This window comes from Macaca mulatta, chromosome 2, assembly GCF_049350105.2.
Source record: "Macaca mulatta isolate MMU2019108-1 chromosome 2, T2T-MMU8v2.0, whole genome shotgun sequence".
NCBI lineage: Eukaryota > Metazoa > Chordata > Mammalia > Primates > Cercopithecidae > Macaca > Macaca mulatta.
Genome location: NC_133407.1, coordinates 175990765 through 176004201, shown reverse-complemented (window position 1 = coordinate 176004201; position 13437 = coordinate 175990765). Strand labels below are relative to the sequence as shown.

At 34.3% G+C, this 13437-nt stretch overlaps 1 protein-coding gene across 27 annotated transcripts in view; it reads left to right on the top strand.

Moving 5' to 3' along the window:
• BBX (BBX high mobility group box domain containing) overlaps positions 1–13437 on the top strand; it is a 279823-nt gene that overhangs the window by 127921 nt on the left and 138465 nt on the right. For 4 of the 27 annotated variants that reach the window (XM_077993975.1, XM_028844652.2, XM_077993964.1 and 1 more), the window contains exon 4: positions 13282–13379. The exons of 19 other annotated variants lie outside the window; for them this stretch is intronic. The gene's annotated coding sequence lies outside the window, so the exon portion shown is untranslated. Of the gene's footprint in view, positions 1–2357; positions 4984–13281; positions 13380–13437 lie in introns of those variants that run through there. 4 more of the 27 variants (XM_077993980.1, XM_077993974.1, XM_077993970.1 and 1 more) reach the window with 1 other exon arrangement.

The window sequence follows — 13437 nt, the reverse complement described above, 5'->3', positions numbered from 1 at the left end:
ATGTAAAGTTACAGTGGGAAACTTTGGTGTGAAAGCAGAGATGTAAAGAGGGTCTTGAATGCTAAGGTGAGTTTCCTTCCCCCCAAAAGGCAGATGGGCCACTGAAAACTTTTGAACAATTGATATAAATGAGATGGAACAGAAGGGAAAAAGGTAGACATTGGAAAGACTGGTTTAGGGGGCTTTAGTATTATCATAGGTAAGAAAACATTCATTCTTCTGGTAGTGTGTTGACAGGTGTAAATGGGGCTATAATGAGAGACATTAAGAAGGTTATACTCTGGATCTTGAAATATTTTAGACTGAAGTATTCCAAGTTACAGAACTAGTCTTTCCCATTCACAGGGCAAAAGTTAATGGATACTCAGTTTTAAGGATTCCTTCAATGACAATTTTCTAAAACACTTAATTCCTACTACTATTTAGCCTCTGTTTTGTGTGTTTAGTTATTGTAAATTTAGCTTTCACTGTGTTTCTTGAATTATGAATTCTAAGTATCTATCACCTGAACCAATTTAGAAACCATTAATCTATAGAACTTGACAATAGACTGAACTCGTTTTGGGGATGTAGAGGGACAGAGAGGGAAGGAGCAAATGGAGGGTATTTAAAAGAAAGTCAAAGATAGGTTTTTAATTTAATTGTGGATGTTCACAAGAGTGCTAATATTGCCATCAGAAGTAAGGAGCTGCTAGTATTACTGATTTGTGGGAGGGGGAGGTGAAGTTTGGGATGGATTGGATTCGAAACACAGAGGATATCCATGGCATTATATTTAGGATGTAGTTATAAATTTGAGATGAGGTTTGGTAGAGATTCAGGCTGAAGACAGGTTTAATAGAAGAGTGAGGTAAGAGCTGAAACTTTGAAAATTGGTGAAAGATAATATGCCTAAAGTGGAACTGTTGAAAATATCCATTCTTTGTTAAGGGAAGTCTAAAGGAAAGAAATTCTATCAGATCTGTGATGGGAAAAGCAGAATAGTGCTGTGCAAGATGGGGAAGACTTTCAAGATTGACAGTATTGAAAATTTAGAGATATCTAAATGCCTGAAAAAAGTTCCTTGAGTTAAGTAATCCAGGGGTGAATAACCTTTGGAGAAAGCAGTTTTTATACAGCAGTCAATGAAGTAGCCATGTTATGTAATCTTTCCAATATTCCTTCTTTGAGTGCCAAGTTCTTGATTTTCTTTTTAGCTGAAACTATGTGTTGAGTCACTGTCTTCATTTGAGTAATCCATAATGATTTTCAAATCCTCTCCCTCAGAGCATAAAACTCATCTTCTGTAAATGTAGTTGTAATATTCTTTAAATATGTTACCTTAGACTATTTTAAATCAAAGCTCATCCAGGTATTAATATCATTTCCTCAAATGCACTGAAGTGATTTTCTTTAAAATGCCATCAGCAAACATACTTTCAAATGCCTTACTCGTAAGTCTTATATTTATTATAATTGGCATTACAGAGAAATGAATAATGAATTTCCTGTCATTGTCAGCTCTTCTTTCACACTTAGTGAAACTTAAAATAAGGCCTACTCTTTTAATAAAGATCCTTTAGAAAGCCCTTCAGAGTATTTGGGCCAACTGCATTTGCTGTTTCCGGTCTAAGAACCAGATGCATAGCCACTTTGGTTTTCATCTTCAGAGAATGGGGGTAAAGATAAACTAAGACTTTCCCTAGGTAGTAATGATGATTATAATAATTAGAAACTACAGCTGTTATTTGTCTTTTGTGTGCTCATTTCCGTGTGTGTGTGTGTGTTTGTGTGTGTATTTTTCTTCCTTGTCTTCACAGTGAGCCTTAAATGTAGGTGTCATTATTCCTATCTCATACAAGAGAGAACTGAGTCTCAGAGCATATAAATAGCTTGTCTGAGCTTCTTGACTTGTTAAAAACAGACCTGAGATTCAAATCCAGCTCATTGTTACTTTCAAAGACTATATTCTTTATATAGTCTATGCAGTTTTATGATGGGTCTGAAATTTGACCTGTAACACCTTTGATGGCAACTACTGACCCCAGTTTGGGAACTCAGTGCCTTATTACCTTCCTCCCTTTTCTACCAACTTGGAAAGAATAGATCACTACTTTTCATTTGTTTAAATAAACATATTGCCAGATGCCATTATTAAGTCAGTCATTCTTCTTTATATTTAATACTATTATATATATATTTAATCTTCACATCAGTCTGATGAGAGGTAGGCATATTTTCCCCCAACATTTTATTGTGAAACTCTCATACTCGCCACCTAGATTTGGCCATTAACATTTTATTATATTTATTTTATTACATATCTATCATCTGTCCATCTCTCTATCCCTCATCAATCCAACTTAATTTTTGAGGCATCTGAAAATATAGATGTCACTACACCTCCCTAAATGCTTCAGCATTTATATTGTGTAATATCTATATTAACAAGTTCAATATTTATGTATAATTTTTTTGATGTAAGTCTACATTCAGTTGCATGCACATATCTTAAAAATACATTTTCTGAATTTTGGGAAATGCATATACCTGCGTAACCCAAATACCTATCAAGATACAACCTATTACTACTGGTAGGTGCCTCTTTTTCTTCTCATTTTTTAGATGAGGAAACTGAAAGAACAGAGAGGTGAAATTATCTGCCCAAGGTTACGCTGCTAGTAAGTGGCAAAGCTGGAATTCAAACTCAGGCTGTCTGGCTGCAGGGTTTGTGCTCCTAACCACACCACCACACTGTCTGTAGATTATCCTCACATGTTTGGGTGTCCTTTTACATTCGTGTGCATGAATGTACTGTTTATTTTTAATGTAAGTGTGTAGACACAGAAGTGGTACCCTGGGTTTAGTGAGAGTAGAAATGCTGTTCTAGCAACGCATCAGTTCCTAGCAAGAGGTTTATGGCAGGAGAAATTAAGAGGGATGCATAATATGACAGATTCCCTTCGTTGAAGTAGTAGGGTGAATCTCTATGTAATAGCTCTGTCTTAACTGGCATCCTTGATTAATGTTTCCACACATATCAGTGAAGTGATAGTGAGTTTTCTAATGACGACACTGAGGTTCAGGAAAATCCTCAAGTACCACTTGAGCAATTAACGGTAAATTATGTTCAGTATAGCTTTGTATTAAGCATTTTTGCTCTTTTATAATTAGTAGAAAATTGTTCATCTGTGTGTGATATATATAGTATCATTCATCTTGATATCTCAGACTCTGAAATAATATAATTGACTAATTTGGAATTTATAAGTTAAGAAATGTATAAGGTTTTTAATAAAGAAATTTGTAACGGAATTATTTGACTTTTCCAAATAAATTGCATGAAGATTTAAGTATTGGAACAGTTTATATTAAGACTTTTTTCTGGTTTGCAATACTTGGGTGGCCTGATGAAAAGAAATTATTCAACTTTAGTATCTTTCCTGCATTGTGTTCATACCACTCATATCCTAAAAGTTGACCAGTACTTTTTGTTCACTTCTTAAATGATGAAAAAGAAGCCATCATGTAATTTTTTTTTTTAATTGTAAGTATTGTGCAAAAAGCATTAAAAAAAATTGCATGTAGCTCACAAAACCTAGCCAGTCACTAGAGGGCAGAACAGTACTATACTTTAGGCCTTATTTGAAAATTTCTGGTTTAAAAAATGCTGAACATGATGGAAAATATATTGATACACAGTCGAATAGAAATTTCTTTGTGTTCTTATTGCCTTATTTTGCTGTAAAATCCAATAACCTGCTTATACTTTTATCAAAGGAGCTTTTCTGGCAATTCAATTGAATGTTACTAAAAGGGCATGATTATTTAGAAGAGTGTAAGTGCCCCTCAAAAGAAAATACTCATGCATACAAAGAGCAATACATTTCATAATTTCTACCCTATGAAGTACCCTGAAATTGGATTGCAGTGTAGACTTTAGGTGAGACATTGTAAGAGAGAACAAGTAGTTTTGAGCACCAGTTCTTTACTAGTACTTAGCTCTAAGAATTCATTGAAATGCAGAACATTGCTTTATCTTTCCAGTCAGCTGAAATGTGTTGAATCATTAAGACTGAAATTACAAAGTTGTAGAAGCAAATAAACTAACTCTAGCCCTTTTAAAAAATTTTTGTCAAGTGACTGTTCACTTAATTTCATTTCTGTTCTAAATTTTTTATCATTCCGATATTTTTATTCAGATTTATTTTTTTCTGGTATATCTTAAAAATACCCTAATGAGTAGCCTGAGTAATTCAATGTCCCATAAAGTAGAAAAATTTTGTCCTTAATTATGTTTATTTGAATTTTATTTTACAAAACCAGTTTGGATTTCTATAATATTCTACTAGGGACTACATAGGATATCAGAAAAAGCAGTGGATTTTGGAATCAGAAAATTTGGGGGCCTCGATTATCATTTATTTGCTTGTGTCTTGGGCAAGTCACATTACCTCTCTGACCTTCATTTTCTAAACTGGAAAAAATACTTCCTTATTTACAGCTGGGTTGTTTGGAGGATTGTGTGTGTAGATGTATCTCCAAAGATGAAACCCTGTGAAGATGAATTTTAATGGGTAAAGTTACAAGCTCAGAAAAACCATGGCAATAACTTCAAAATGGTTGACTGTATCACAGATTTAGTAACATGAGGGCACATATTACATGAGTAAATAGTACCAAAAATGTGGTTTCAAAACCAAAACCCAAGTTCAGATTGCCAACTTCCTCCTGTCTGATTTCTCTGGCTGCTTAATCTCTCCATTAACTTCTGACTCTTTTGCTCCTCTCAGCTCTTTATTTCTGTCCTCTGTTTATTTCCATGTTTCCTCTCTCTGTGTTTCTCCTGACTGTCTCTGGTCTCTCTCTGTGTTTTTCTTGTCCCAGGCACCCTCAGGAAGACCCCAAGCCTCTAGCAGTACCTGGTATCATCTCCAGCATGTTATAGATGTGGAGGATTCACTGGGATATTGAGAAATACCAGAGGCGAATTGTTCCACTGTAGTAAGTCATTCAGCATTTGTTAAGTGACTACTGTTCACGCAGCATAGTCGGTGGTCCTTTTGAGGAAGAAGAATTTGTTAGGACACAGGACAGAAGAAATAAATTTGTAAACTCTTGTCAGTGGTTCTTGCAGGCTAGACAAACATGCAAATGAAAACAACAATGACAAATTAAAAAGCTGACAAATAATCATATAAACGAATTGTGTTTTATGTGTGCTGACGGGTCCTAGGGTTAATGGAGTAGAGAAAGCCAAGTGATATTAATCAGATTTCCTGCATGAGTTTAAAATTAGGTTTTGAAGTACATTTGGAAGAGAGATGAGGAAAAAGAGAGTGGAAGTGAGTAATTTCTGTGGGGCTTGGCAAGCCTTTTTGCTTCCCTATGAGTGAATCCCTGACAGTGGGGGATAATGAAATGAAAGTGCTAAGTTTCAGCCTACCAACAGCTAACTTTACTTCCAGTCTTAGAGAAATTCCAGTTATGAAAAGAAGTACAGCCAAGTTGAGACTTTCCATAAACATAATTGGGATCCGCTGCCAGTTTTAGAATTTATAGGGTTTAAGTGTAAATTGTGATTATATGAAGTAATAAAGAAGTACTATGACATAAAATTGATACAGACCGTTAGAACATGATTCAGGGATGCATTCTAAATAACATAAACTGAAATAGTAAGCTGAAATAGAACAAGTCTGGGTTTTTTGTTTTGTTTTGTTTTGTTTTGTTTTTTGCATTAGAAATTTATTTTCGCTGTTGTAGTTTTAGACAGTCCTACCTAGTAGATGCGTGGTTTTCACATTTGGGTATCAGAGTTGGATATCATTTGAATCCCAACTATGCTAGCTTTTAAACGTTGGGCAGTCTACTTCACAGTGCTGAATCTCAATTTCCACAAGTGTAAACTAACGCTGGAAATATTCACCTCAAAGAGTGATGTGAATTAAGAGATAATTTTACGGAGTCCTGAGTACATGCTAGGTACTTGCTACTTGCGAATACTTAAAAATACCTTTAAAATAGTTTGTTAAGTAAATATAATGTTATTTCTGAGAACTTTTTAAAAGTAAGAATGCTATCTATACAAGAATGTTTGTATATACAGAAAATGCTATAGATACAAGAATATTTATTGTGCATGGATATTAATGACCCCTTTATACCTTCTAATAAAACATATTAGAAAACTGAGTTTCACAATGATAACAGGTATAATGTCACAATACTGAATTACATATTAGAAATGGTGAATTAGACTCTCTGTATGTCCCTGTGGTGTGCAAGCTGAATATGTGCCTTTAAACAAAAAAATTTATTAACTTGAGAAATAAGTTTGTGGCTATAGTCAGCACCCTATTATGCTACCTTCTCTACCATTATCTGTGTTTATAATTCTGCAGTCATATCTTTAGAATCAGGATGAATCTAAACTATGATAATTTCTTTTTGCTACCCTACACAAAAATACTTATACTATGTAGGTAAGGCACAAAGAATAGCATTAACACGAATAACTGAGAACCTACCACTAGTTTGAGAATAGAACATTACCAGTTTCTTTGTAGCCCACTGTGTGCCCCACCCAGATTCCATTGCCTCTCTTTACCCCCTCACCACAATCCTTAATGTTGAGTTTATTACTTCTGTGTTTTTGTCATTTTTCTCATACTTATGTACCCCCTACATTAAATTTTGCTTGTTTTAAAATTTTATATAAATAATACTACATGTTTTCTTCTGCAACAACTATTTTTCCTGCTCAACATCATATTTATGACTCATTCCTGCTTGTCTTTGTAATTCATTTATCATCATATATGTATAATCTTTTATTGTATGAAAATACCGCAATTTATTTACTTTCTTTTAATGGCTATTTAAGCTGTCTTTCTTTTCTTTTCTTTTTTCTTTTCTTTCCTTTTCTTTTCTTTTTTCTTTTTGTCATTAGAAATAAAGCAGCAGAGGAAAAGTTGTTGAGTCCTGTATATGCCCTCTTTATGTACATATTATTTCTTCAGGATATATGTTCAGGAGCTGAACTGTTAGGTGATAGGGTACGCCAAACCTGAAATTCCACAAGATAATGCCACGTGGATTTCCATAGAACTTATTACATTTTATACTCCTACTAACAGAATGTAAGTATTCTCTCTCTCTGGCTCCTATAGTTCTTTAAAATTACTAGATTTTTGTTTGATATATTCACCATATCTTTATGAATGATACTTTGCATGAATATGACTATATCCAAGCAGAAGTTTAAAAATGGAAAAGATTTTTGAGTTTGCCTATAAACATTTTAACAAAAACCCTGATGACCCTCATTTTTTAAAAGTTAGTTTTACTCTTTGTGGAAGCTGCTTTTATTATTCTGTTTCCCAAATTGTCACTCATACCTTTTCTCAAACTCATTTAAATCTAGACATCCTGAAATAGCTGGATCTGTGTGCTTACTAAATGTTTTGCCTCCAGAAAACCTTATCATAAGAATAAATGTTCTCTTGCGATAAATGAAAACTGTCAACTTTTTCTGACTTCTAAGAAACAGTTTTTGCAGAGAATGTACATTTCTTTTCTTTTCCCCCTAATTCTTGTTCAGATAGAGAAAGAGTGACCCACGGAGGACTATTTGCAAGCTGCAGAGCCTTGATCAACCCATGTTTTGTTCTGTATTGCAACAGTTCCAAAAACTTGAGTAAATAACTCACGTCCCCTTTTCTGTCATTCACCCTCTTTTGTTTTCGTTAGCCAGTGATTCTTTTGGTATCTGATATTTGTACACACTGTTCCAATTTTAATACCAAAAATTCCTCCTAATCTTGTAACGGGTACTTCGTGTTTTAGAATTTTAGTTGACTAATCTCAATATTTTGTCTTTTGTCAAGCTTGCTGTCACTACTACACATATCTTCTGCAGTTTCCCAGGAAATATACCAGGATCTATCCTATTTCCTGGTACTTATTCAATGGATATTTATTGAATGTAGAAAGGAAAGATGTAAATGCAGTCAGCACTGAAATGCCTTTCCCCTGCTTAGCTACAATAATTTCCCTAAAAGCACTAGGCCAAAATCATGAGTACTGTAAATAGTTTTGCTAGTAAGTAGCTTTGTTAAACCATAGCCAGTCATTTCTTCTTGAGCTTTACTTTACTTTTTTTTGAAAAATTAGAGTGTTAGACCAGTGATCTGTAAGATTCCTTTTGACACCACAATTTTGTATTCTATCTTCTAATTGAAATGAAAAACACTTTGTCACTATTTGTCTGGGCACCACTACCAGGGTCTGAATCTATCTGCCTTACTGGGCTTTAGGCCCATAACTGTGTCACAGCAACCTGCCAGTTATTGTCTCATAACCCAGCAAATGGGGGCATACATTGAACTTCTCTTCCTCTCTTTGTTCTTTAGGGTTGATTTGTTCTAGTATAAAAAATGCCTTTGGCTTCCCGATTTCATTTATCAGGCAACCCAGGCATTGTTCAATGCTAATGCTTGATTTCTGCCGCCTTGCTCCTTCTTCTTTTCCCTCAACCCTACAGCCATGCCCAGGGCAACTCATCCTAACCTTTGTTATTTGCTATACAGCATAACCCCATGTCTTTTCTCACACTCTGGTTACCATCTTTGAGTCAGTATTGGTTCTTTCTGTTGGGCTTTTCCTTGAAGTCAGTGAGTCTGTCTATCTGGTGCTGAAGGCAAGTTGTTTTTTCCTTTCTGTTGTGGTTCCTCTGCTTGGGACGCCTCAACTCCAGGTGAATGGTGAGTGAGAGCCTGACTTCTTTCCTTGCTACCTTCATGTAGTCTTTCCATTACTATTGCAGGGAATCGCTAAACCACTTTCAAGGAGTTATTTGACTCCAGATTCTCACATGACTAATATTTCGTCAATGTGTTACTGGCCCTGGATTCATCTTGAGTACTTTTGAACTCTGCACCAAAGGCAAAAGATGCCAGAAATCATGCTACAGTGGGAAGGGGAACCAGCTTCCTTTGAATTCTCTGTAGATTGTAACCACGGCCCAATCACTCCTGAGGGTGAGCGGGTGACTGGTGAGCTTTGTATTTGGTCTTTAACCAAGGTCAAGTATAGACTCTTCCTGACCTTTATTCAGCAATACAAACTGTGTACATTTCTGTTGTGCTTAGCCAGTGGACATGTTTCTCTCATGATGTTATAGATCTGGTTTTGAAGATTCCATTTAAGTCTTGCAACTTTTAGTGTAAGATGAGAAAGCAGGAGAAAACTTTTACAACTAAAAAAGAAGGAAAAAGGGGGAAACTTTTTTAGTGAAGGATTTATTTTTAATAACACTAACTGAATTCTGATTCAAATTTGGAAGCTTAAAAATTGTGAGTTTTTAAAATGTCAAATTATTTGTTATTGAAAGCCTAGCTGTTAACCTGCTACCCCCAGCCTCCAAACACATAAAACACCCAAGATTCACTGGGCTATCCAGCCATGAGGCACAAGAAGCCAGACTATCTGTGAGAATTCACCCCTCCTAACTAACTGCTTACTTGACAAAACTCTTAAGGAAACGTATTATACCAAATGTTCTGTTCGGAGAAGCAGTTAATACCACCCTATCTCAAGAACAGATTACTTTTTGTTCCTCAGGAATTCAAGGAGAGAAACATTCTGTTATGCTTATCAGGGAAAAAATGGGAGAAATTACCTCACATGAAAACTGTACTGATTGGAGAATGTTCATTCTAACTATTATTATAATGTGTCTTTGATTAATGTAAAAGTCTTGACCTGTTAAGTATTCACATTAATATTTTATATTATCAGTGATAAAAGTTTCTTTTGTAGTATTAATTCACTTAGTATTTTATTAATTTAGACAGGCTTGAAAGTGCTTCATAAAACCTACCACACTCATTTAGTATTCTCATTTTGATTTAATGTCTTGTCTTCTGAAAGCCATATATTCTCTAATGATTTAAGTTGCAATGAATATTAAAAATAAACTATTATTAATAAAATAAGTTGGACCATCCTTCAATACAGTAGAAAAATTTATAAATATGTGATATAAAATTTTCTTTCTGAGGATGCTAGGAAATGCATTTATAATAGATTCTGCATTGGATGGGCTTAATTTGGAAAAGGTTTTATAAATGCTAAATTAAGAATAAATTTTGAACTACATATATTTTACTCTTATAGCATGTCTATTATACAGTAAAGTTGGTAATAAATATAAAAGTAAGCTCAATGTTGAGGTTTATGTAATTATTCAAGGAAGTATTCTAAAAATAGATTTATCTATATTATTAGAAAGTATTTTATTAAAATAGTTTTGAATAGTTTCATTCAGATTTAGGTCTTGCTTGAATAACAATATTCATTTTGTCTTGTAGTTTGTATTTGAAATTTAAAAAGTAAAATATTTAAATGGATCTGTAATTTTGATGAAAAAGAAGGGAGCAATGAATCTGTTTTCTTGAATGTTTTCTAGTGTATTACCATTTATTTATCTTAGCTATAAAAATTTACATTTCCAAAAGCCTGACTAGGTTTTATTAAATCTGAAAAATAAATCGCTGATTGTTTCTGTAAAAACAATGGAACAGAAAGTAGAGCAGCTGCACTTTAATATTAATACTTATTTTGAGGAATTGGGACCCTTCTAGGAAGCTCACCTACATATTATGTTGTTGAAGATTTCTAAATATGGTTTTCTTCTTCTATGCACGTGCCAAACTGTTTTCTCCCAGCAAATCTTACTCAGAATCTGTGAGCTTCTTTTGTGCTTAGCCAGTGGACACTACTCCTTTTTCTTGTGCTAGCCAAGCACTGTGTCTCATTTGAATGATGACATTATTGCACTTATGTTAAGGTCTGTTTTGAGCTTAGAGGAGTCTTGGCTGCCATTTTCATCCATTTATAGTTATTTCCTGTTACTTAACCCCTACACAGCACATATAGATGTGTGTTTGTTATAATCAGGTTGATGGCAGTGTTATTTCTATGAGCCCGGAGCTGCCCAGTAAACATGGGGCTTGTGTTTTCATCCCTTAGTAACCAGCTACCTGCTAAGAACCACTCTGGACCTAGGAAAGTTCGTGCTCTGGAACTCTGAGTCAGAGAACTAATAGAGCTCAGTGCCAAGGCAGGAGTGGGTCTGATTTTCACTGAATGGAGTCATCCAGTCAGCTGTTCCTTCAAAATTAAAGCTCATGGAGACAGCCTTTCTTCTGCACTCATTGGAGCTTAATCAAGGATTTATTTGAGTACGTTTCCTTTTCTTTCAATCTTTAAAAAATGTGCCGGAGACTTTTGTTGATTTGTTTGAAATTATTTGCATTTAAAAGGCTTCCAAGACAGTTTTCACGCAAAGGTTCTGGCTCTTATTTTTTGTACTTACTATGGTTGACAAAATCATGATGGGACTGTGTTCTCCTTTTTCTTGATTTATGCTATTATGGCAACTTCAAAGACAAATAAGGGAGACACCTACTTTTTCCCATCCCCCTCCCACATTCAGAGGTTAAAGTTAAGGATGAACCATGGAGGATGTTAACTTCACAGATTTAAATCTACTGTTTTCAATGGGAACTTTAAGACTCCTTGCCTATAATTAAGAGGCTAGCGATGATGATGATGATGATGGTGATGTGAATGTTTCTGAAGTAGAGGTACAATAAGAGGCTGAGTCACAGATTTAAAATTATCATTTGAGATAATAATAGAATAGTGTCACAAGGCAGTTTATGGCTCATGCTGTAGAAAGTTAAGAATCTAGAGGAAGAAGATGTTATTTTGCTTAGGATCATATTTGACTTGCATCAAGAGGAAGAGAGAAGGGCCGTTTTAAATAAGGGATCTCTGGACAAATGATAAGAGGCAAAAAAGCACTCCATTGCAGGGAGCTGAGCCTTGAGTAAATCTTCTAGAATATAGTAAAAGGCAAAGGAAGTTTGAGGCCAGGTTTTGAATATGTGGGTGGGGAGTGAAGTGGGAAGGGGCACAAAAAAGATGCAGAATACCAAGCTAAGGAATTAAATTCTAGGAGTAGACCATAAAGGGCCACTGAAGGGTTTGATTTCACGGAGTGAAAACCTCAAAGCATGATTCTAAGTAAATCTGGTACAGATTAGTTTGAATGGAAATGATCACTTAGGAACTGCTATAGTTATCTCTTGGGTTGAAGTGGTGCCAAAGGATTTGAAGAGGGAAGGAAATGTGCATTTTTAACAGTATGTATACAAGGCAGCATATATGAGGTACTCTAAAAGGGATTTTTCACATTTATTGTCTGTTTCTGTTGTAACCATCCTGTGAAGTAGGCCCTAGTCTACTTTTACAGATTAATGAACAGAGGTCCTTAGGTTAGATAACTACTAGTAGTCAAAATTCATAGCCAGGCCTGACTGCCAAGTCACCAAACCTTTTAACACCCCTGCTCTGATTTCATGAGCATGGAAATGGAAAACAGATAAACTTTTTAGTTCTTATTTCCAAAATATTACTTTATTAGAAATTATGAAATGGATCCCAATTAGGGTTATATTCGTACATATTTTTATATCTATTCTTTCATGTATATTAGTATACCGGAGTTTGAATCAGATGTTATGTATTAGACTTAGCTAATTAGATTTAACTATTTCTTATTCACAGCATTTGAGGAAATGCACTTTAAATTCAGAGAAAATGTCAGTTAATAAAATAGATCACTAATACATTTTTAATATATCACCTTAAAACATACAGTAAGAGAATACATTTTCTACCAAATAGTAATTTTAGTATATTAAGAAATGAAACTAATGTCTTAATATTCAAGAATAAAAATGAGATTTGTTAAAGGATATAAAATTACAGCGAAATAGCAGGAATAAGTTCTAGTGTTATACTACTGTAGAATAACTGTAGTTAACAATAATATATAGTTTCAAATAGCTACAAGGAAGATATTGAGTGTTCCCAACAGGGAGAAGTGATAAACGTTTAGGATGATGGATATGCGATAATTACCCTGATCTGATTACTATACACCATATGTATTGAAATATCAACACCATAAATATGTATAGCTGTTATATGTCAATTAAAAAATAAAATAAAAAATTTAAAAAGAATAAAAAGTATAGAATAAACAGGAATATTTAGAAAAGAAGAGTTTAGGTTACTTTATTCATTGACAGCTAGAAAACTTTTTAGTTTCATATTTGTATTACAAATATAAAAATGTTTAATACACTTGACTGGATTAATAACAAATACTAGAGGGAAGCTTATTTTTTAACGAGAGGATCACTTTAATGAATAATAATTATTTTACAGATGTTTGAAGAAGTAGGTACTGACACCCAATTAATTGCCCACTACCAACACCAACAACATCTCCACCTCTGCACTCCCTGCACAAGACATTCTGAGAGGTTGGTGTTTGTTTTTAATTGATGTTAGCTTTTTATAATTTGTCGCTTTTTTCTAAAA